The sequence below is a fragment of the Cylas formicarius genome, unplaced genomic scaffold (genome assembly GCF_029955315.1).
Source record: "Cylas formicarius isolate icCylForm1 unplaced genomic scaffold, icCylForm1.1 PGA_scaffold_5__7_contigs__length_24384050, whole genome shotgun sequence".
Taxonomy (NCBI): Eukaryota; Metazoa; Arthropoda; class Insecta; order Coleoptera; family Brentidae; genus Cylas; species Cylas formicarius.
The window spans coordinates 12,581,136-12,608,238 of NW_026844341.1; positions in this window are offsets into that span (position 1 = coordinate 12,581,136).

Genomic DNA, 27,103 nt, shown 5'->3' on the forward strand with positions numbered 1-27,103 from the left:
ACAGCATAGAGGGTGACAGCGGTAACATTCGCGGACGGACTAATCCTATACAGGGCAGGAGGCACGGGACGGGACACAGGTGCCGTTTGTAATAACGCGAGCCTCTTTTGTTAAAAATTTCGTGTAGGAATAAGTCGTAAAGACGAGACAGATGCGCGCCGCGGGTATTTGTCGGTTTTTCCGCGTCAGCAGCCGCATTAAATGGGATCTGAAGCGCGATCTCAGCGCCATCCGCGGTTTATCGCGAGATTCCGATAAAATCCCGCGGACAATGGGGACGCTTTGTTGATTTCCTCGCGTCGAACGGGTGTTCGGTTCCCAGTAGTTCACTGAACGGTTATCTAAATAGACCCTGTTATGTAACACCTTGGAGTGACCCCTAACGAACATCTGAAGAAGGTACCATTTGTTTGAAATGTGGAGATGTATACGTTATACAATATATATCCTCAGTATCAAAATGCAGGAATACTTGTAAATGGAAAACTTGTGAATAATCCTATGGTCCAAGTCACATTCACAATGCAGTGTGGGTAGCATTTCAAATCGGAGAAAGCTATCCAGCGTTGTCCAGATAATATCATCAAAGATTGCAATTGCAATTGAATTTCTTCCAAATATCAGTTAGTGCTAGTGTTTCTAAAAAAGTGCTAACGATTAGCATAAAAAAAGAGGTATTTCTAGAGTTGCTTTGTTAACATGACCTTTATTTTGAAGATATGTAAACACAAAATCTGGAGAAAGAATGAAGAAAAAAGATTATTAATATCCACTGTGGAAAGTACGTGTAGTGGGAGTTCCATAGAAGTTGAGTGTTACGTGTTTTAATTGCACATGTCAGTTAAAAGCGGTTTGGGGTTTTTGGACAAAAACTGTTTACAGGACTACCGCTAACTCTTTTTGAAGTCTCGTAAGGTATATCCATATAGGCACTGATTAATAAAGTGAAATAATTTTTTTTCGTTCTTCGAAAAGTAACAGTGATATTGTCTTTTTTTATATGGATATGTTTAATTTTGCTTGAACGGCTTGGACATGTTCAGCTTTGATCAAAATACGAGATGGGCATGTGTTATTTTTAACAATTTAGTGACAAAATAAAAACACATATTGAATGAAACAAGAATCTGACATACTGTTTTAAATTAAACGAATAACAATAAAGCTAATATATTCTGAATTGTCTCATAGACTTAATCCCCTAGAATTTGACACATTTGATTATAGGGTTCGAACAGACATTTCATCTATCATTCATAAAAACTTTCTTAGACAAAAACTAAAGTTAGACAAATTAATTTCTAATACAAAAATATCTAACAGCAAGCCAGTTATTACAAAGTATACTGACCACCAATTTTACAACAGGTTCATAAACTTAACAGACACAACATTTTCTAAAAATGAAGTTGAATTTCTGGAAAAAGGTTTCAACTTTAACTAACAGCACTCGTACAATAAAAGAGAATTAGACTGTTTAGGGAACGATTGTGAATTAACAATTAAGCACATTAACGATTGTGTTAGCGAATATTATAAACTCTCAATTAATAGATGACAACAAACACAAAGAAAATTCTCAAATGTCACTAATAAAAACTATCAAAAACAAAGCTTAATATTATTAATATTAACACATGCAGATAAAGGGAAGACAGTCATAGCTATCGATCTCCCAGAATATATTTCAAAAACCAACAATATTCTTAAACCAGAACTTTTCCAATGTATCAAACACGATCCTACCGAGTTATATCAAAGACAAGTCAAGGAAGTAATTACTTTATTTAGTGACAAAGACAAATATTTTTTGACAATTATGAATCCATATCCGCCGAAATTATATTCTTTAGTTAAATTACATAAACAAGATATGCCCATTAGACCAGTCGTGTCTTATATAACAGCTCCAGCAGTTAAACTCTCAACACAATTAGTAAATATTTTAAAGTTCCACACAGATTTTAAACCCAAAATTTGCAATAAAAATTTCTTTTGAATCAATCAACAAAATTAAAGATATCAAAATCCCTTCTAACGCAACATGCATAAAACTTATTTTCCAGTATTCCACCTACGGATGTGATAGATTTAGTAGATTTCACCCTAACTCGGACACAGGTTAACCATTGATGAAACAAGATTTGGAAGGAAGGTTTGATTATGGGAAACCCACTTAGTCTTTGTTAGCCGAGATTTTTATGGATAATTTGGAAAATATCATACCAGCACATCCTTTAAGTAAAAGTTTTCTATGATGATATAGATATCTGGATGATGTCTTTGCTTGCTTTGTTGGAAGGGACAGACAGTTGAATTCTTTTTTAAATTACATTAACTCATTACATAATCGTATAAAATTCAGTATCGAGATGGAACAGGATGATTCTATTAATTTCTTAGACTTTACTAAAACACAAAACAAATGAGATTTTTCCATTTATCATAAACCTTCACACTAGGACACAATCATACATAACAGCTCAAATCACCCTTATACACACAAAATGGCTGCATTTCACTCTTTTATACACAGACTTCTTAGTACGCCACTCTCAACAGAAAATTACAATAAAGAACTTAATATCATTAAACAAATTGCACTGAACAACGGCTACAAGCCGTCCTTCGATATCGATCGATAAAATTATAATTAAAAAACCACTCCAGACAACAGTAAACTCTATTTATCCGAAACCTAATACAGAACACGAACAATTTAAAACAATTACAAACATAGGAGAACCTAGCCAAAAAGTTTCAAAACATTTGTCAAAATGTGGTTTAAAAATAGCACACAATAGGAAAATTTTTAAAAAACAATAAAACGAAATGTCTAAAAACTGTCAGGTGTCTACAGGTTGAAATGTCCTAAAATTTATATTGGACAAACAGGTAGATCCTTCAAGAAACACAAAAAGTAGAAAATTAAATTTATTGGAAGCCTCTCCTTTATTGAAGTTAAATTCTCACAACAATATTAATTAAGGTTTTATTGTCATTTTTCAGTATATATAGTAGCAGGTAGTTTGCAAATATCACATTTTATAAAAACACGGTGTTGTCGGAACAATTGTCATATGAAAATATATAATTTCGTGAAAATCTGAAATTCCAGTTCTTATTTATTTTGATAAATGGATTTTCATCATGTAAAAGCTACCGCAGTTCAAATTAACGAATAACAATAGTTTATCATACATACTTCAGCATACTTAATCGTCTTCCTCTTTGTTCAAATTCATGCTTTACTTCAACTAATTTTGAACGTATAATGGACGTTTCGAGGCTTATCTACTAGAGTAGATTGTAAGTATTCCCAGGCTTGGATTACTAAAGATGTTGCGATTGTTTCTAATGAATACAATGAAGTTCCTTTTGTCCAACCCGAACTTCTGACCAGTCGGTGTTGTGTTGTTTCGCCATTTCAGACTTTTAAATTTCACCCCCCCTACCCCGGGCATTGTGAGTCTCCTATGTTCGCAGGTTATTTGGTAGATATACTCTTTCTCACTAATTTATGTTTCTGTTCTTGTTCTTGTAAGTATGCTCCCCAATGGCGCTCCAAATTTGAATATAGGCGTTATTTCGTATTGTTTCGCTATTTGACTGACCTTTTTTGAGATTGCCAGCACGTATGGGATCGTCAAAGGAGAGAGAGTATCCACCACTCATGCTGTTGCTTACCGTATGCAATTTGATATTCTTTTGTCATTATTATGAATGGTTTGAAATTCTAGCTATAGGTGGAATGGAACCTATAGACAGCTGGATTCATTATTCTTTGCGACTTTTCATTAAATTTACCGTTGAGAAAGCTAAGAACGACTTACTATCGTTTCTAGAACAAACCGGACAAATCTCTCAAGATCTTCGAATAGTGAAAGACAAAATGTCCATTTGAGATGCCAGGGGTTTACAGCAGAGCACATTGGAGAAACAGAGGGGAAAATATCATGGAGGATCAATGAACAAAAATTCTAGCATGCAATTAACTCTATGGAAGTCAGTTCCATGAGACATTGTTCCTCCTTTAGCTCCGCCCCCCTCAAACAGTGTATAAAGAGGTACAGAGATAGAATGCGAGCCAGTTTCAGCTAAGCTCTAAAGAAGCCAAGAGGATGATTGGCGAAATGTCAACAAGTTTGATATCTAAACAACTAATGCAGGAGGAACCCAGAAGATTTATAAATAGTACAACAAAGATTGGCAAAATAATATCAAATTATAAATGCAGAACGACGTGAGGTAGATCAGTCGAATAGCGAAATAATATAAATTAAAGACTGTATATAAGTCCTTTCAAGAACAAAGCCAGTAACATGGACCGAAGAACATAGGAAACACGCAATAAGGGGTGAAATGTGAAAATCATGATTGGCGCAACTTGTATTTATGTATGTACTTTTTTTTTTCGAAGGGGGAAATACTTTTACGTAGTCAACAAGCTTAGGTGTTTCGCCTGGATATGTCGGAATCGAACATTGACTGGTGTCAATGCTAATACCAACTAAAACCTTCTCTTCGTTTCTCTTGCCTCTGATCGTCATGGAAACCGCTGTTAGGCATTACTTCGTGAGAGGAGGTTCTAGCTACTGCTCTTACTTCTGGTGGCTAAGGTGTTATCTTTCTTTCTTCTAGCTTCTGTGATTTGCTTTTGTTCTTACCTCTGTGGCAAAGGTGTTTGTGGCATTCCATGTAGCTTCGGATGACAGCCGGATCTTATGGTTCAAAGTCCTCTCCAACTCATCGCTCTGTGGATTGAAACGAGGACACACAAAGAAGACGTGTTCCAGAATTATTTAGTTGCGTAAGGTAGTAGTTGACCTCGCCGTGATTTCAGGTCAGCCAAACGTCAATCCCTGGTATAAGACCATGAGTCCATCTTCCCTTCTCTGTGGCATTCCACTGGAACTGCCAGCAGTTTATGCTGTTCTGCCGTTCTTCTTACCTAAGTTCTTCAGCGTAGTTGACCCGTTTCGATGATAAAGGGCCGGTGCCGAAGGCGCTAGCTACTCGTAGGGCACTCAATCGATAGACTGCACCAGCCTTTCTTCATGATTCTTGGGTTTCCAGTGCATCAGCTTAAATGGATATTCCATGATGTGACTACTGATTGTATGTATGTATGTATGTATGTAAAAATCATTGTCTACCACCTTCAAGCAAAAGTTCCACGAAAATGTGTTCCGTTTCCATCTCGCGACAGACATTTAAATTATGAACGGATCGACTGCAAAAATTTCGGTTCCGACTAGAGATTTTCCTATTTGGTGGTTCTATTGTTGTAACAAGGCAAAAAAAACGTTATTTAGCGGCTAGATCGAGATATAAACATCGCGCGAGCACCTCACAGCATGCGAAATGCGAAAGTTACGTGTTAAAAATGCAAAGAGGAACGCTTGTTAACCAAAATTGCCGGCCCCTTTGTGAAACCCAATTATAAACATTACCGTACCAAACAAAAGTGGAGTCTTTTGCGGGGCAACAGATGTTTCTGCGCAGACCGTGGCCTAAAGCTCGTTAGTATATAATCGTCAATCGGAGTTTAGGCGGCGGTTTGCGAAAAAATAGGCCCCCGACGAATAATAACTACGTCTAAAGCATCTGTATATATTTACATTATTCGCACGATGATAATAATGATGATCATGATCGGCATACGTGAAAAGCGAAAACCAAAAAATAACTTGGCGGTACACGGTAACGCAAAAAAAAGGATTTCTATTGAATCCGGGTACTATTTACCTCGATAGGCTTGGATACTCATTTATATTAACTGGCAACTTTCTGTTAGGGAGAGCCTTTCATTCCCTGAGATAATCGTTAAGCCTTGCTCGTGAACGCGGAGCTTCTCGCTACGAGTATAAGTCGCTCTCTTTTCTCTCACTACACCTCTCGAAACCACGTCGATTAAGGAATATGTGTATTATAGTTATACAGTGTGTTCAATAAAAGGACGGGATAGCAATTGGGACATAGGAAACTGTAGAAGATCCAGGGTCGCTTAAGGTAGGAGAGTTCAAAAGTATTTTATGACAAGTCAGCGTGTCGAAGTAATCTCTCATTTATTATTTGTTTTAGAAAAAAACGTTAAATACAAAAGTTGTGAAAAAATCTAAAAGACACAATTAAAAATTATTTTCAAATATACAGGGTGCTTCATAAATAAGTGAGGAACCAAACTTATATTTTGTAAATTGAACACTATATTCTTATACTCAAACATGGTCTATATAGAGTATTTTCGTATTTATGGTCATTTGTGAATCCATAAAATTTATGACGCTATTTCCGACAGCCCGAATTTTATTATGCCAACAATTTTTTAGAGTGGTATCCTTAAATATTATTTTGAAACACCACCTATGAACAGTTTTTTAAATTTTATTAAGCATACTTCATACCTATACCTAGTATTGTTTGACACAATTTTTACGAACTTTCTTTGCACTAAGTTATAAATTCTGCCTTTCTTAAAGCCCAAAATATTATTGAACTATAAATAATGTTTTCAGGTCGCGTCTTTAAGTGCAAATGTAGATTGGCCATACAAATGTAAATTGTCCAGTCTTGAAAGACCTTGTTAGATAATGTATCAAAGTCGGTGGGAGACAATCCTAGCAATAAATAAAGTGAAACTTAATTAAACTGTTCTTTTTTGTTTTGCAGTTTTGTTCTTATTTTTTAATTGTTTCTTCTTGGACCTATTAACAATATTAATATTGCATTTTTATTATTATCCCTAGCTTCAAACACAGTTTAATTTGTTGGTCCAAAGTTGGGCAGGTCATAATTTTATTTTTGTTCAAACAAAAACTTTTTTAATGGATATAAAGTATGTATAACTTATCTTTATTATTTTGCAAAAGTTTTAAAAAATCGAACACCACTTACACTTGGGATCAAGTCGTCTTTAGTTCTTACATTCATTGAGTGAAATTTACAGTTTACATATATTTCAAACACAGGCAGAGTGTTTGAGTGAGTTTCACAGGAAGTAGATTTGGAAACACCTGAAGCGATTCAGATAAAGGCAAACCGATTTTTTTGATATTTTTAATATTTTCGTAATTAGATAAAGCTTAAATAATGTATCACACGACTGGAGTGCAGCGGAGCGAGTAAATGAATTAGTTAAAAATTTACGAAATATATCTACGCCGCATTTTATAGTTTTCCAAACAGTAAGTTATTATTTGGATTATTGAGCGTTGAAAAAATTATAAATATATACGAAATAAGAATTTATTAAACTAAAATTCTTCGAGTGTCAATAACTCAAAAATAAAGAAAAATAGAACCAACACGACGGTGAAAAGAAACTTCAAGAAAATATTTACGAGTATTCATGAATTCATAATATTTAAGGTGTTCTATTAAGGAAGAAAAACATTTTTGGAATAACTTTATTTAAGAGTATAATATACGATAAATGAGAGCCCTAAATTCCAGGCATTGTAAATATGGTGCTCCCTATATCTTTCTCTGACCGTTTACTTGATGTTTAAAGAGTCGTGATCATATGTTTTCCTCTTGTTGTGTTGTTAGCAGTTCCACTCCATTTATCTCTATCTGACGTACTGACGATTTTCCTCTCAACTGGTTCACCTGGTGCAACCACAATTTTGGAGAGCGTCCTCTAGGTCGTGTTGCTTCTACTTTTCCTTGGACCACAAGTTTATCGAGATTGATGTCTCTTCCTGTTGACATGTCTAAAATACATAATAATCTGTTGTTTCATTAAACTTAAAAATAACGAAGCATAGAGCCAACACGACGGTGAAAAAAAACTTCAAGAAAATATTTACGAGTATTCATGAATTCATTATATTTAAGGTAAGGTATATTAAGGAAGAAAAACATTTTTGGAACAACTTTATTTAAGAGTATAGTATGCGATAAATGAGAGCCCTAAATTCCAGGCATTGTAAATATGGTGCTCCCTGTATCTTTCTCTGATCGTTTACTTGATGTTTAAAGAGTCGTGATCATATGTTTTCCTCTTGTTGTGTTGTTAGCACTGCCACTCCATTTATCTCTATCCGACGTACTGACGATTTTCCTCTCAACTGGTTCACCTGGTGCAGCCACAATTTTGCAGAGCGTCCTCTAGGTCGTGTTGCTTCTCTGACTGATAATCTAATTTAAATATTAAGTCTTCGAGTATGTTATGTCGGTTTTACGGCCTGTCCAAGGTATTCTCAATAACCTTCTCCAGACGCACATCTCCCATACATCCAACTTGGCAATATGACTTTTAAGGTCCAGGCGTCGGTTGCCTGTAGCGCAATCGGTTAGTTTCTGCTAGTTTAGTTCTGCCGATCCTTCAAAATTTTCCTTTTTACCTAGAGCTATCCTTCTTCCAATTTCTTGGCTTGAACCCAGACAGCTTGAAGCTGGGTATTTCTTCAATAGGTGCGATCTTTCGTTTTTTGGCGGTTCAATTCAAGTTGAAACTCCAAGCTTATTCTCTATGCTCGTCCAATCTTTGGCAGTAAGTGCGGTAAGTGTTATATTATTGTTATATAATTGTTTTAATACAAGAACCAAATGTTGAGAACTGAACATCCTAAAATCGCCGTCAGTTTTCCATATATAAAGGTATTTATTAAACAAGTTCCCGCTGGTTTCTTCAGAGCCTAAGTGAAACTGGCTCGCATTCTACTCTCTACCCTGATTGGCATGAATTGAACATTGTCTCGGATGACTGATTCCCATATGTTTCGTCCGGTCTCACCAACTTGCCGGATATGCATGGAATGCTGTGAACTCAAACGGAATTTTGTCTTTGATGGATTGAAGATGTTGAGGAATTATTAGACACGTGGTGAATCACTATTGTCAGTGATGTTATGAATGGAAGGTAGGACAACAGTGGCAAGTATGGGTTTGCTTTCGGACTCTTTGTCTTTGGAAGGTTGTGGGGAAGTGTATTTTGTTATGAAACGCTTAATATCTCTAATGTGGAAATTATTATAGAGAAGAGCAGATGTGTTTTAATTCCGAGTTCAGTGACTCGGGCTGAGATAGTTTTACGGCGGTTATCAACTATAATTTTTGATTCGGATGGTAGATTGGTGGTGAGTAGATTTTCTATAAACAGAATGACATAATGATTTTCTTTGGATAAGGATATCTAAGATTATTCTTATGTGTATAGAGTTTAAATTATTAAGAAAATATAGTAGGGATTCTTGAAAGGTAGTGTATTCGCGATGAGTGGTGATACTTTTAGAAGCCATAGGCTCTTCTCGACGTTTGTTCAAGAATTTGGCCGTTATAGGAAAAACAAGTTCCAGACAAGAATTTTTTAAATAAGATGAGAAGGCTTGGTTCCAGATTTTCAGATTTATAATATATCTGAAATAATGTTGAGGTTTTTAGGAATTTAGTAAAGAGACATTGTACGTCGAAATTAACCATAATATAGCAATTAAGTACGAAACTATTTGTTCTCGCTGTAAAGTGTTTTAATATAGAAGCTAGATATTTTGCTAAAGAATATGTTGGAGAACCAATGCTTCTGTCAATAGGTTGAAGGGGTAATCCTGGTTTGTAAATCTTAGGGAGTGCGTAGAGGCGAGAAATTTGAGAGTCATGAGGAGTGACAGACATTTTCACGGATTCTGATAGAGAAGAAGCCTTAGTAACAGATTTAAGGTTGCTTTCCATAGACGTAGAATCTTTTGACTATATGATTCGTCTGAAAAATATCGTGTTCATGACCACCGGTAGCATTTCCTTTATCTGCTTTTAGAATTACGATTTCGGGATTTTTAAGATTTTAGAGCAATGCTTTCAAGCTTTGGAATATTCAATTTTAAATTTGTTTTTGTTGTTAAGTTAAGCTCTGAAAAGGGATAATTGAAGAATTGTCAGCAAGTTCGATTCAACAACAGAAGGAATCCAGAAGTTTTGTAAACAGTATGGAAATAAGTTTATATAAAATATTTTAAAAATTTGAGTTGCTTTCTATTTGCTAGAATCGACTGTGCGCCAGCGCGACATTTGCTTTCTCGACGGTTAAACAATTAAATTAGTTATTCAATGAAAGCGCGTCGCAAACAAAGCCGGAGAAACCCGACCGCCGCCAATTACCGTCGAAATAAATTTCGAAAGGGCACCCCGACGGCGTCGAAACAAATCCGACGAAAGACACACACCGCCCCTGCCCTCGTCCCTCGCCGCGTCCAAAAAAGTACGCAATACAACATGTTTAATCAATAAAGAGACAACTCACCCTCCACCTCCTCCTCTCTCTGCCCCCGACCGGCTCCCCGCGCCACTCCGCACCACTTTCGGTGGTAATTTACCCCGGGACCTTAACGCGCTCCTAAGTAGGGTTAGAGAGTGGGAAAGGGATGATGGAACGGCTCCGGCTACAAATCATAACCGCCTCCGGTGCTGTCGACGGACACAAAGGGTCGTTTTGCCAAATTCTTATTTGATTTCGACGTCGGCGGCGGCGAGAGGAATCTTCCGTTCCTCTTCACCGTCGGAGAGACGTCTGAGGATAATATGTTTCACCGAACCGCGTCCCATAATTAATTACGCAGGTCAGAAAAAAACCCTTTTATGAACTGTGCCGTCATGACCATGCGCCATTATGACCAAGAGATTCTGTAATTGCGACATTGTGACCAACAGTTTTTATGATCATGCTACTTTGTGGCGATTTTATGGCCTGCCACGCTACCACCATGTGCTGTTGCATGTGCAAGCCTATGACTTAAGGGGTGATGGTCATTTTAACGGACGACAAGTCTCTTCTCCTGAACAAGAGGGGAGTTAGTTAATTATAGAAAACGAGCATTAGATATTTACTAGGGGAGGCTGCGGCAAGAGAGGAACAAGAAGGTCCACCTCAAAAATTATTCAACATTTTGTTTTCATTATTTTAATTATAAATTCAGGTTATTTATACAATTTTAGAGATTTGCATAATACCAGGGGTAAAATACGCCGCTTAAAAATTCTAAAAAAAAAGCTATTCCATGATAATTAATTTATTATAATATATGATATTGTTATATTATTATTATATTATTATATTATAATTTTTGAAGCTTGAACCTTCGAAAATCTTATAAATAGCAATAACAATTTTTTTAATCTATAGAAAAATGTTTGCTAATCAGTAACGTGTTTCTTATTAAATAATTTTTAATAAATAATTTTAATTAATATATACAACATTATAAATAAGGGAAAGTGGGACACGATGGCCAGAAGGTAAATTAGTTACAGTCAAAAATAAATCGACTTGACGCTTAAAAGCCACAAAAAATAAGTGGGGCGCCCCCCCAATTCATTAACGCCAAAAGAGTTATGGGAAATTGGCATACCATTATAGTTTTAAGTTTTTCTTCAAACTTCATACTCGGGCGACATTGTCTATGAAGCAAACGGCAGGTCCAGGCTTGTACTTTTCGTCCTCAAGCTACGAGTTTATCACGAGCTGCGGCGTTCGTCAAAACCCTCGTAACCAAGTATTTTGCAAACCTAAATACTGCATATACCAGATGTCTGTCATTTACAGCTTGTATTCTAATTTTAAGACAATATGACGGCATATCTATAGGCTCATTAAGAAAACCGAGATAGTTAAATATTGAGCTTAAATGATGACTTAAAGCGCCAAAAGCATTTTTGTAGTCGAGCAATAATAGAACTCTATTCGCTTCCATCAATAATTTGGTCTTCTACGTTTAGTGGTACTGTATTCCAACTATGATAACTTCTGTAGCCTTCTATTAGTATGTTCTATTATGACCTTGTATGCCATTTGTACTGTCTATACCGGAGCGGTGAAAAATAGGCAAAAATTTTATATAATATAAATTATATTGTAATAATAATATATTTTGCAAACAATTATCTGCTTCAATTGCGAAAATAAGCGATCCCTTATGAATTCGTCCAACCCTTCTCGCCCTACTAGCAAATAAAAAGGCAACAAATTCGGTAGGCGGGAGGAGAAACGAAAAACAACCCCGACGCCATGGAAAAAAATCGGGATGAAACGACAACACCGCACGAGTTACATATTACGTCCGGACGAGCGAAGGTTTATAATCCCCTATCCCTTGGCCTGTCATTCCACGGATCCCCGTTATTAATTTTCGCCCCGACGAAATGGCAAATCATCCCCCGATCTCGAATCGTAAACATCGACGCCGATGATTTTATCCGGAATCGGAGTTAATAATAATGTAGTCCTTCTCGGGATGGGGGTAGATGGGTGGTAGGGCCCCGAGTCTTATTCGTAGGGTCGGAAAAACACCAGCCCCACCGTTTCAATAACATAATGCTCCCTCCGAGTTTCCTTGTTTTGGATTAAACCAAAATTTTGATGGACGTTCTTTTCGATATCGAGAGAAAATAAACGTCGTAGTTGGCAGAGAAACAAAACTTGACTTTTTTTGTTTTCAAAAAAGTCCCTATCATATTAAAACCTCAGCTGCTTACAAAATTCTAAAATCTGTTATTAAAATTCGTAGTCTCTGCCGACTCCCTAAGATTCACAAACGAGGATTACCACTTCCACCTTTCACGATATTCTGGTTAGTTTCGATGTCCCTATTCCTAAAACTGAACGTTACGTTGATGACACTTTTGTTATTTGGCTTCATGGTCAAGAATCCCTCCAATATTTTCTTTAACATACGTTTTATTATTGAATTAGAAACTAATAATCTCCCATTCTTAGATATTCTTATCAATAGAAAATCAGAACTACAATTCTGTTTACAGAAAACCTACGCAGACAGACCGATTCCTCAATGCAGTGTCACCATGCGGCCCAAAAATTATAGGTTTTCAACTGTCTTGTTTACAGAGCAGTAAAACTATGCCAGCCCCCGTCACTGAACCCAGAACTAAAACACCTTACATTAGCTCTTTTCTCAAATAATTATCACATTAAACGTTCCATCACAAAGACAAAGAGTACGAAAGTAACACTTGCTATTGTTGTCCATCCTTATATTCAAAACATCTCTTACCACATATCAAAAGTTTATAAGAAACGTAACATTAAAATCAGATTGTCCAAAAATCTCTCAACATACCCGCCAAAGACAAAATTCCAATTGAGATATCAGATTACAGCATTTGATGCATACGCCGCAAAGAATACATTGGGGAAACCGAACGGAAAATGTCTACCAACGAAAATTACTGGAATTTATAGAAATCTTTACCTCTGACGAATATGGAGACAACATTCATGCTCCTTTAGCTGCTTTCAAACAATGTATAAAAATACGTCTACAGAGATTTTTTTTATGATGTAAAGTTGTGTATTGTCGAATTATCAATGTTACAAAAAGTGCTTGAATGTTGCTTCAGCAGTTTTATTAAATGATTTAATTTGTTAATTAAATTGTTCTCAATACTGTGGCGGAAATTTTGAAAAATATGATATATCGTGAAAATACGCATTAAGCATCTGAACTGTATCGCCACAGGTATAATGGATAATAAAGTAAGTTTTACTTTTATATAACTTTTACAAATGTATTATCCAGATATCCAGAACGAAGGACACCCAGTAAAAGAACATTTGATCGCCTTAGAACCAACCTAATTAATTTTGGATCTTTTCGCAAAGGTCTGCCAAAAACGTCTATTAAACAAATCCTACAAATTCTTGTAGAAAAATTGAGAATAGTGTTGATGTCCGAGAATCTTTGCGGTTCAATAAATTTTTAAAAAACACACGTTTAAACCTTATAAATTTCAGATTGTCCATAATTTGCATTCCAGGAAATAAAAACGAAAACTAGAATGTTCCATTTCGTATTTTGGTATTTGCAAAATATCAACAGAGATAGAGAATTTTACAGGAAAATTATATGGTCTGATAGCGAAGGACATATTAACAATGCCTGCATTTTTAACAGACAAAGTATTTGTTACTAGTCCCAGGAAAACGAAAATTTATATCCTCGGGAGCAAAAAGGCAGATTCGACTTTGATACGAAGGTAGCCTCACAGCAAATAGATATCTGGGAATGTTGGAAAATATCTTACCAGAAATATTCAAAGAACTCCCGTTAGCTCAACTAAACAATATATAGTATAACAAATCATACGTCCATATTCAGACAATAATTTTCCTAATCACTCAGGTCTCCCGACTTATGAGTACTTCTTCTGGGTCTCCCTTCCCAAAAATTAGCATGATACAATGGAAGATCGGAGAAATGCCACTCAAAAGAAATTAAGAAATGTGCAAACCCGCGTCATTGTATTGTATTGTATTGTAAAATAATAATTTGGTACAAGAGAGTAATTAATATTAACGAACTAAAACTACCTAACTTTTAAATATATAAAATTATGGTGTAATATAATTACTAAATAAACTATTTCATAAAAATAGTTATTTATTTGCATTTGCAACACAAACATGAATGTATAAATATAAAAATATATATTGAGAAATCCCTTAAAATGATATGGGGCGTAAAAAAATCTGAAAAAACTAGCTACTCCATTGAATAGGTTGGAAACACAAACCTGCAAGAAAATTTTGTGGAAAGCATCTTTCGTTTCACAAGAAAGTAGCACCATTACCCACACTCCGCAATCCTCTATTTATACTCATAATCGATAACCGATATCCCGCAATAACACTCTGTCGCCAGAATGTTCAATATTGCGAAACTTGTGAATACTGGTAGTGGGACTTCCTTATGATGCTTGGTTGCGGGTAAATCCACTTCTGAAGATACTTTCACTTGTCACCCACCATATACAGTCTTCTCCTTTACATGCCGTTTTCTAACGAGAGTTGGCGATCATACGTTTAAATGCTTCTCTATCCCTTGCAACATGAACCTGTTCTTCTATATTTATATTCGTCCGGTCTGGAATTTTACTTTTTACAAAACTTCTGGATTCCTTCTGCGTCGGTTTTTGCTGAGTCGAACTTGCTGTCGTTTCGCCAATCATCCTGTTGGTTTCTTCAGAGCTTGAAGTAGCCTGTAGAAGTTTCTTTCAAAAATGATTTTTTTACCAACCCCTTTACTGTAGTTGATTCTTCCTTCATATTGGTATGTGGTCATGCATATTTTTCATTTCGAAGTAAACGCCCCAGGTACCATGTTGTTCGAACTGTCCCATGTGCACACTTTCCTTTGGTAATTTTCGACTTGAATTTGAACGCTTCGAGCTTAAATAACTCCTAACTCTTTCAGTGGTTGGAGGATCAGAAATTAGTCTCACAGAGTCTATAAAATGATTGTTGATGATTGATCATTTGGAGAAAAATAGTATCCTTCCTGAAACTCAGTCTGTCTTCAGGAAGGGGCACAGTTGTGCAACTGCTCTCCTAAACGTTACTGATAATTTATTCCGCACAATTGACGAAGCCAAATGTACCATCTTGGTCATGTTGGATTACTCTAAGGGTTTGATACTTTGAATCACCATACTATGCTAACTATTCTAAAATACATAGAGCTTGATGGGGGTGCTGTCGAATTTATGGGGAACTACTTAAAAGGTCGTACACAAAAAGAGGTTCTAAATGGATAGCAATCAGATTGTCGTGTTTAATATCTGGGGTGCCTCAAGGCTCCATTCTGGGGCCAATTCTATACTGTATATATACGTCCGCGTTTCCTAGTTTTATACAGCATTGCAAAACCCAAATGTATGCAGATGATACACAAGTTTATTATTCAATTTCGGGAGATAAAATTTTGGAAAGCTGTCAAATCATATATAATGATCTAGAAATCATTAACATGGTGTCCCTAGAACATCTAACATTCTAACACTCCATCTAAATCTATAAATCTATAGCAATGTTCTTTGATAGGCCCGTGGATGTTGATCGATTATCGCAACTAATTGGAATAAAAATATCGAATGTGTGCATTCCTCTGAAAACGGAGGCAAAAAGCCAAAAAATCCATTGCTCACTTAAAATGCTTATATGGTTCTAAAAATATTTTAAATCAATCATAAAAAAGGGTCCTGTGTGATTCGATAGTTTTATATTCTTTTAACGACTGTGATGTCGTCTATGGTCCATGTCTGACAGCGGCTACCTCAGAACGGATTCAAAAAATTGAGAAATACTCCCTAAGATTCATTTTTGGGGTTAAACACGGCAGGCCTCTTAGTCATAAACTGAACGAAGTCCGATGGCTTAATATAATATTAAATTAATATATAATAAAAATCGATGATATCTCTATAAATGTAATCTTTATTACAAAATTATAAGATATAAGTCTCCGCGTTATCTTTACAAAAAAATCAGCTTTCGCAAGGACGTTCACAATTTAAATTTAAGATTTAAAGGCCTGCTCACCCCTCCACGTCACACCTCTGGAATTTTTGAAAGGTCCTTTACATATGACATGGCTAGAACATATAATGCATTGGATCAGTGTCTTAAATTGCTAAACAATACCTTTTCCACACACCTGCGTGAAGTATTATTATCTTTAAATATTTAAGTAATGTCTACTGTAAACTATTTCCAAAGTGTATTTTTGAACACATCGTACTAGGTATTTATTTATTTTCTTTTTAGGTGTATTTTTCCTGCCTAGCGCTGCTACCTTATTTTGTTCATCCGAACCGTATCCTATTCATTATATATCAATACGTTAATAAAATTATTATTATTATCATTATTATTATTAATTAAGTTTGGATTTCTAAGGTGAAGCGGAACTCATTGGAGTTCTCTCATCTTTCTCTCATTCTCTCATTTTTTTGAAGTTTCTGTGCGACTAGTGAAGTCAAGACAGGCCTTTTTTTCTTGCCGTACAGCAAAAGAAGTTGGTTGCGATGTTTCTTCGTCGCTCTTAAAGCATCCGTAAACCAAGGAGATCTAGGTCTCGTTACCCGTTTAGCGCAAATAGGAGAGTAGAAATCAAAATCAAAAAACATTTTTCTGCCACTTTTACCTCAATATCAGTTTCATAAAAAACCTCATCCAGTCCACATTGAGTAGGTTAGCATTCTCGCTCTCTATCAAGATGCTTTAGTTCCCTTACGAACTTTGGTGGTATGTGCGGAATTCTTATATTAAGTGTGCAGTAAATTAGTTGGTGATAGGAATAACTAACTCGATGTTGTACGCTCCCGTTTAGAAGATCATTATTACACAAAATGATTACGTCAATTTGTATGTATTATGTATATTGCGGGTTTTACAATGACATGTTCAAAATAAAATTCATCAATCAAGTTGTCATAGCGGAATGACATTGGACTATAAAAAATTTAATTGCAAAATGAGTTTTCCAATGTAATAATACTAACAATTATAATATTAAGACGTTAAATAATTCAATATACGACCACGACACAAAGTTTAAAAGTCCAATATAACATCTGCAAGAAAAATTAAAGTTAATTGTGATGGGATTACATAAAATAAAACCTTTGTGAATTTAGAAAAAAATACAAGGGATAGGTCGAGTTTTATAGAAAATTTCAACATTCACTCTCCCCAAAATCATTACCCAGAAAAAATTACCAACAAATTTCTTTAAACTTTACCCATTTAATAATCAAAACAATCCGCACTGCCTATATTGTTCAAAATTGTGTCATGGGTCAAATCAAAATGGTGCGTCCGTACTCGACACCCGGAATAAACGGCGAAACTGCGGGCGCAACACCGTCGTCAAATCATTCACTGGTCAGTGAATTAATGGCGACCAGAGCGGAGCGTGCAGCGATAATTCAAACACCCTGTTATTTATCCTGGATATATAATCAGATATACATTGATTATGGCATCGGGGCGGTGAATCACACGCCGAACGGGGGCGTCGGGAGGACGACAGTGGCGTCTCCGATGAGGGAGTGAATCCAAATAACCTAGGAAATTAAAGTCGCTTAATTTGAATTGAAACTGTCGTGTCTGGGAGACACGAAAGCCGTGATAGTCCAAAAAAAAAAAATAAAAAATAGGTTTTAGTTAACCGAAGCAAATTTTTGAATGATTAGCAAGAAGTTTTAAACGAAGATTCAAAATTTTTGACATAGGCAAGATTTCTGAGAAACATATCAGAATTTCTGAGGAACATTCCAGAATTTTATACTTAAGCCAAATTTCTGAGAGCAATGCCAGAATTTCTGAGAAACATTTCAGCATGTTATACTTAAGTCAAATTTCTGAGAACAATGTCAGAATTTCTGAGAAATATTTTAGAATTTTATACTTAGGCCAAATTTCTAAGAACAATGTCAGAATTTCTGAGAATCAAGTCAGAATTTCTGAGAAACATTTCAGAATTTCTTACTTAAGTCAGTGTTTCTGAGAGCAGTGACAGAATTTCTGATAAATAGGCCAGAATTTTTGAAAAACAGCTCAGAATAAGTCTGTCGTAATGATGATTATCGTCTAAAGTAAATAGAAATTACCAAAGCCACAAAGATTATTAGCCTTAATTGCGTTAATTACGTTTTCAATTTTGATGAGACATTTATTGCTAATAATATAATCCGCAACCTTCCGGTTTTGTATATTTCAAAATTAAATACGTACACTGATCTTAGGGCATTCATTTCCTTAACATGTATCAACATGCGTGTTTGATACTACGACGGCCATTTTGAGCACGGTTTTGGGATTTTTTCGATCTCGATGGGGTAATTTACATTTACACGCTAAGGTGAGTTTCAGTTCATCGTTCCATGAATGACTTGTTTGCTATCTTTTGAACGAAGATAAATTGGAGGGGTGTTTTAGAAATTTCTGGTTAATTATAATGCCGTTTTGTACATTTCAGGGAAATTTAAAAGAATTTATGGAAATATTAGGGTATTCGGGGGAAATTTCAAAGATATTTGCTTAACATTTTGCAAACAATAAATTTCATTGCGCGATCAAAGTCATGAAATTTGCTTGGTGGGTTTCTTAGAGCATCTCCTCGCATTCATTGTGTTTTGTATATTTTGTTTTGCAAAACTCTGGGGATTTGGGAATTTTAGGGTATTCGATGGTGCAAGAAAATACTCTGTGATGTTTATATTATCTACCACAAGTTATACCGACATTTTTTGGATATGACTGACATTCCAATCTGTCAAATATTATTAATATTATTATATTTATTTTTTAACGAACGCGGCATTTAATTTAATTATATTCAACAGGGCAGATTTCTGAGGATATTTCAATGGTATGTTAGGAATTTCAAGTAATATTTTTCAAACAATAAATTTCAGTGTACAGATTTACAGATCGTACCCTCATCAAAGTCATGAAATTTCTTTACTGGGTTTATTAGAACATGTTCTAGAATTCAGTGTGTTTTTTATTTTTTGTTTTGCAAAATTCGAACAATTTCAATTTCAATAAAATGTTGAATATTTTAGAGTATTCAGGGCTATTAAAAATAAATTTGTGAAGTTTGTAGTGCATACCAAAAATTATATTGATATTCTTAAGAATCAGCCAACTCTCTATTTTATCAAATGTTTATATTTTTAAATAGTCAAAAACAATTTACAAGAGACGTCGTGTATAATTTGAAACGTAAATTGAATAGTGAGGATTTTGTAGGGATTTAAATGGTATTTGCGAACTTTTTTAGAAATATTTTCCAAATCATTGTACAGATTTATATTCGCGTCCTCTATCACGCGATCAGAGTCATGAAATTTGTTTAGTGGGTTTCTTGAAGCATATCCGGGCATTCAATGTGTTTTTTCTTTTCGTTTTGTAAAACTAGAGATAAAATTTGCAGTAAAATAACCGTTCCGCTAAACAAAATTCCATCTCTGGTAGTTTCTGTTGACATACCCCATTTCTCCATCGCTTAAAATTACCATTCAATGCGAAATATCCGGTTTTTCCTCCAACCGTCTGCAAAGTTTGCTTCTTAAAGTTTCGGTTACGTTTCCGCTACATTGTGAAGTTGCTGGCACGGATCCACCGCCTTAATGTAGACGAATATTATATTAAATGGCCCTAATTTGTAAACGGCTAATGATAGTCCGTAAAGCAATCGGTTCATGCGCCGGGAGGACTAAAATGAAAACACCATTCCGGCAGGCGCTACGCCACTGTGCTGTCGTATATTGCAGTACAAAGTGCATCGGTCTGATTTATATTATGAAGGGTTTTCCGCGACAATCATTCACCCGATGGGGTAACGACTGCAGTGAAGTAGTCAACAGGTTATGCCAGTGGGGACGACGTTAATGTGTCCGCTATCCTAGCAATTAGTTAAGAAGTGATAATTTCGCTTCCTCTTTTGCAACCATAAAATAGAAGAGTATACGAGGTGTGGCTACTAAACAACGAGATTTGTTTAAAAACATTATTTTAAACTTTTCATAGAAACGTCCGCTACTGCTTAGAAAAGTTTTAGATTCCTATTCGGTTTCGCGAATCATCCTGTTGGCTTCTTCAGAAATTAACTTATTCTCCAGCATAATATCTTGCTTCTATATTGAACCCTTTTACAGGAAAACTGCTAGTTTCTAATAAAAACCTAACAAAAAAATACACTTCACCACAATCTTCCAAAGACATGCCAGTGTTCTTTCCTTACATTCAAAACATCGCTGACTACATATCAAAAGTTTTTAAAAAATACAACGTCAAAACCAGATTTGCCACTGGTCCAAAAATTTCTCAACATCTTCTATCCAGCAAGGACAAAATTCAAAAAAAAAAAATGGAAGGAGTTTACAGCATTCCATGCATATGCGGCAAAGAATTCATTGGAGAGGCGGACGAAAAATATCGACTAGGCTCCAAGAACATGGAAGCCCCTTAAGACCACGACAAATAAACTCATCAGCAGTTGCTGAACAGAATCACGAAACCAGACATAAAATTTTATTCAATAAAAAAAAAATTCTTCTACCAACTAAAAATCCGAGAATCTATAGAAATCTATAAGCAATGAGTCAGCTGAGACTCTGTTCATGCTTCTCCTTTAGCTCCGCCTCCAAAAGTTCGTATACATTTACATGGTCCAAAAAATTTTATATAAAATATTTGTTTTGCGTGTTTATTGCAAGAGAAAACCATACTTCCCTTTTGTTACATAGCTAGAATTGGATGTGGTCTTAGGTTGAAGCAATAAGCAATATCAGTCCAACAAAAAAAAAGTTATCAAAATCGAACCATAAACATAGATTTTACAAGGATATACAGTTCTTGAATATATTTTCAATATAAGCCTGAGTTTTAATACTGAATTCATGGCAATTAATATTTTAAGGTAGGTTAATTGTAATTAATTGGATAGTTAATACATTATTACTTTGTTGATAATTGCTGGAGAGCTTATCCTTTTTAAATTAAGTTTATTTATTATCATTGTTAATCTGCTAATTTATGGTGTGCAATTTGAAAAAATGCAGTGATTTATGAAGACTTATTGATGTTTTCTTAACATTTGTAAACATTTACGGACATTTATAGTCATTTATTGATGCGGGCTACGGATTGATGCCACCTGCTTGAGCGTCTGGCTTGCGCGGGTCTTTTCGCAGTTTTGTCGCCATTAACTACAGATGACAGGTGTAAATAGATGGTCAACTGCAATAGAAACAAATTGCTGATACAGTGGCGCCAACGCGACTGAAGTGTGAACTAAAATTTTATTTTTTACTTAATTTTTTTTAAAATAAAATCAAGTAACTAGCATTTTCAACAGTTATTAGAGTTAAGCAATTTCACATTACGGCGTGTTGGTATTTTTCTCGAAAAGGACAAATAAAAAACTTTTTGTTATGATTAGTTTATTTAAAAATCCCAATAAAACGGTACAGATTAGTTATAATACAATTATTAGGAAAACAATTTCAAAAACTAAGTAATGATTACATTAGTTATAAAAAATAATAGAATTTACGAGTTAAATTGGACTGGGTTTTGACTGAAATGCATTTTTAAACTTGAAATACAAGTGAAAATCAATGAGTTGTTAATGTACGTGGAAACATTGCTTAATACTATTACAAAATAACTAAGTCAACAGTATTATCTAATTTGCCTACTTTAAGATCTCTTTCTCCCGTAGTTTCGACCCTACCTGGGACCAATGATTTCTCTTATGTTATTGAGCGGCGGTATTTAAAATAATGTCTGACTTTGTTAAAAATACACTTTTCCGCCCCCTTAAATCTCTACTTCAAAATATCTACCTCTCTACATATTACGCAATGTATTTTCCAACAAGTTCCTGCCTTCCTCTGTCTGCTATGGGGAGAGACAATGAAAAAACAGCGAGGTATTGCAAAGAGGGATAAAGACAACTTACTAATATATGTATAGCGGAGTCAATGAAAACAAAAAATGAAAAATTAGAAAAACGTATATCTTTATGGAAAGTATTATTAAAGCGAATTTCAATAATCAAAATTACCAATGAATACAAAAATATAAGGAGTTGTTTAGTAATTAATAGACCCAATGAAGATGACATAGTGCTCAAAAATACAGTACTAGACATTAACTCACCTGGAATAGTACCAATAAAACCAGCGATTCACAACGGCAAACTCGAGAATCCCACTTTCAAAATATTTGGTGTGGTGTGTTATTATTGATAATTGAAGAAAATCTCACTGCCATTCGTTGTTTAGGTTCCATTGAAGATAATCTTCAAATATTACTGGATGATGTTCCTCTTAATGAAAGACAACGAACTTGGTCAGCAAGGAAGCGCCCCTTCTTACTATCGACCAACCGGTGGATTAGGAGAGGTTCAGCAGTTCCCTGGAGAGCAAGGTTACCTGACCTTGATCCCTTAGATTACTTTATATGGAGAAGACGGAAAACTTCATTTTATAGAGAAAGTATTGGAAACAGAGAACAACTGGAAGCTAGAATTATGGATGCCACAGAAACTATTCTTGCTGGTCCTGATACTGTTAGCAGAGCTATCACTTCATTTCTAAGATGTATACAGTAACTACGTGGACATTTTGAACAAGTAATTCAATAAAATAAAATATAAATAAATAAAAATTAAATGCTTCTTTTAAATGTCTTTAAAATTTGAAATGCTTGTAGCTCAGTTGGAATTGCGTTTAACTTGAAATCACCCAAGCAACACACTCTCAAGCTATGACAGTCATGTCGTGGGACACCCTATACAAGCTTCCCGTTAAGGATAAGTTGTTGAAAGTCAAATCGAGGTTCTCTAATTATATGGCCTAGGCATTCAAGCTTTCGTCGCTTGATAATGTTCAGAAGTAGCCTGTCGTAGCCCAATCTTCGAAGAACTTCTTCATTTCTAGTTCTTGTGGTCCAGGATATTTTCCAGATTCCAGATGTCAATTGCTTCGATCTAATTGAGCATTTCTTTATTAAGCGTCCATGTTTCGCATCCATTCATAACAATCAATCATAAGTAACATTCTAAAACTTTTCTCTTGTTTTGATGTTTAGTGTATTATTTGAAAGCAACGACCTCAACTTCTGAAATGCTTTCTTGCTTGTTCTATGCGGCATCTTATATCATATGTAAGGTTTATATCTTATCGATCCAGCAGCGGAGACATTTAAACTTTGTCATTCTATCCAACGGTTCCCCGTTTAAAAGTAATAGGATATGGTGAACATGTACTCTACTCCCAATCATATATTTAGTTTTATTGACTTTAATAGATATACCCCAGTTCTTATAAGCTTCATTGTTTCACTCCACTGTTTGTCCTCCAATCGCAATTGCTTTTTAACCACTTAGGGATTCTCTGAATATCTTTTCAGAAAAAACAGTGAAGAGGGTGGGGGAGAATGTGCACCCTTGCATCACCCTACGTTCAGTAGTAATTTGCTTCGATTCACTGCTATTCACGGTAATGGTAGCGGTTTGGTTCCTCTATAGATGCGAAATCAGCCTTTGTCATCTAGTTGGACCTTCTGTAGGGTTAATATTAGTTATAAAGCACAAGTAAACAGGCTTTCTCATCTCCCAACACCTTTGCAGAAGCCTTTCCATGTTAACTACAGCTTCCCTAGTTCCTATCTATGCATCTTCTGAAATGAAATTGTTCCGAACTCATAGCTTTCTTCTTCATTCTTTTAAGTAGAATATATAGAAGCAGCTTAAGCACATGACTCATTAAACTGATAAGCCAAAAATCCACTGCCTTTGACCAACATACCTAACATCTTTGATATCGCATCATCGACGGTTTAAAGAATTTCACTCCGCTTCTCAAGTTCGCAAAACTTAATCGATTTTTAGATGCGTCGCCGTCAGAAAACACCGTAAAGCGGATAAACGCGAATAATCCGGGGAAAACAAAAACGCCAAACGTAAATCGCGCGTGGGGTCGACCTTTAAACAAATATTTTCGCTGGCTGCGTAAGAGATTAGCCTCGAAGGGCATTCCGTAATGACGGGGCGGGCACACGTTGGCGGGCTCGTGCGTCAATCTGCGGCGTCACGATGCCAGAAGGACGAAGATGACGCGACATCGTCTGTCTCGTCGCCCGTTCCCATCGACGGGAACGTCAAACGATGATAAAAGGTGTAAATGGATGGTCAACTGCAATAGAAACAAATCGGTCGTACTGTGCTGCCAACGTGGTTGAAGGGTGAACTACATTTTGCCGTCAAAATATGAATTTGTGGCAACTTTTATATAGTTATTTATTTGCAGACTCGAAAACTTGACTATACTTGTGAAAACACATTTTGTTAATGACTTTTATGTAATATACCGCGTGCCCCAGTAAGGGCGAGGAGGTACGGCATCAGTGAAATGGGTGTTCCTAGAAATTTGAAAAAAAATGCTGGAAATTAATTTTAAGGTTTTCATATGGCCACTAGAGAGCGTAATTTAATTCTTGAATTTTATAAGCTGTTTCCTGCAACACACTTTTAAAGCTGAGACAAATCCAAATTAAAGTTGCGAAATGCTTTTCGCTCTAATTTTCCAAAGAAACTCCCACTACTGCTGACGTTTCACCAGAAATCCTGTTGGCTTCTTCAGAGCTGAACTCGCCCATTTCTGAGATTCAGCAAGAACCAATACAGGAGGAATCCAGAAGATTTGAATATATTGGAGATAGAGCAGAAAGCAGTGAGAGGTGCTCCGACGTTTCCGGAAATAAGTGGCTTGGAGTGGTTAAAAAGGGCTTTTGCTAGACTATCCGACGTGCTAGGCCAAGTTATAGGGACTAATTTGCGGACCAATTTTACATTAAAAAATACAAATTACCACGGGCCAACAAAAACCTTGCAATGCGGTATTTTTCATATTTTTGGGGTTATAGGGACTAAAATAATAGAGAAACAATGTTTATTTGTTTTTGTTTAAAATTGGGAACATTACCTAATAATCTAAAAATCGAAATTCCTACGCCACTAGCACTAGGATTCCCAAACATGCAGTTAAAATGTTGCCGTGTCGGGTCGGTCAAAATATTCCGGATACCTACATCTTGCTCTGTGTGTGGTTCTTTAAAGTAGGAATTGGTGATCAAGACAAACTTTGGGCGCCGCATATTGTTTGTAAGGTACGTGAAGAATTCATACCTTATAGATTTGGAGAAAACCATCAAGTCACCATGATGTTCGTGAACAGAATACAAAAAATTTAAAAAATATTTTCATCCCAACCCCAAGCCTGCAATTAAGTCAGTGATACATGGCCCAGATGTCCCAGTACCTGAAAATCCAGCCAATTTAGAGGAACACATCACCATTTTTTCTGAACCTGGAATATCGTGATATATGGAGTGCTTCTCAACAACCACAGTTATTTTCTCAATCAGAACTTCAGGAATTACTGAGAGATTTAGGTTTACCTAAGAATCTTTCCGAAATGTTTTCATCCGGACCTGGAAATAAAAATTTACTGGCAAAAGAAGTTAAAATCTCATATTTCAGAAAGCAGAATTTTAAGCAATTTTGAACAAAGTGGTTTACTTGACTACTGCTCTGATATTCCTAATCTAATAAAGAAACTGAGTACAGACTACAATTCTGAAGATTAAAGAAGCCTTTAATCTGTTCTTTTGAACAACGGAAATGTTTTTGCTTCTGTAACTGTTGCCCATCCTGTGCAAATTAAATTGTAATTCGATGATCTGTGGCGGCTTAAAAATACTGGGTCAGCAGTTAGGATACACGAGGTAGCCCTGGTTTTGTGTGAGTGGGACTAAAAACTAACCAAGAAAGGATTAATTTAACTCCCCCTTAAAATAAAGTCTTATAAATCCACGAAAAATTCTCCTACTATCAGTACGTTAAAACTTTAAATAAAGATGGAGCAGGTTTTAAATACCTATATGAAAAATTTCCAGCTCTTTCAGATGCAAAATTAAAGGAAGGAATATTTGAAGGTATTCAAATAATATGATTAATAGAAGATCGAGATTTTGTGATTAGCATGATCGAACCTGAAAAGGATGCATGGGCTTCAATTGCTGATGCTATAAAAGGAAACAAAAAATATAAAAAATACAGTGACATTGTGGAAACCCACTAAATGAAGTTTTACGGCCATGAGAAAGAGATCTTAACTATTGTTTGACACTTTAATGTAGATTTTTTAATTCGGTTTTTGTTCTTGTGTTAATAATAACATTGTTTAAATAAACCGAGATTTTAATTTATAATATCTTTATCTAAGGCAATGGTTATAAATTAATAGCTCTATACTATCATTATGAAAACTAAACATTGATAACGAAAAAAAAAAAAAAATTGATTGAAAAGAAAATCCAATGTTCAAAGTTCCTCCCGTCATTGCGAATTTATCCAGTTCTTGGACACAATAAAACCATGAAGGATTTAGTATTTGGGTCACATTATGAGTGGCAAAAGAGATGGATTTCTGAGGCTGATAATAGAAGGCAAAGTATAAGGAAAAAGATCGATAGGAAGACGCCAAAACTCAAGGCTAAAAGACCTCAGGATATGGTTTAACCGCTCGTCAATAAAAATATTTCGAGCTGCAGTTTCCCGAGCCACAATAGCCATTTGGATCGTCAACTTTCTCGAGGAGAGGGCGTAGTAGGAGGAAGATGAATAAGGAGCGGACACAATGCAAAATGCTTTTCTTGCATTTTTAGTCTGCTTTGTGCAAAACCAATTTTCTCCAATAATAGATAATTTATTACATTTTATTGCCAAATACAGAC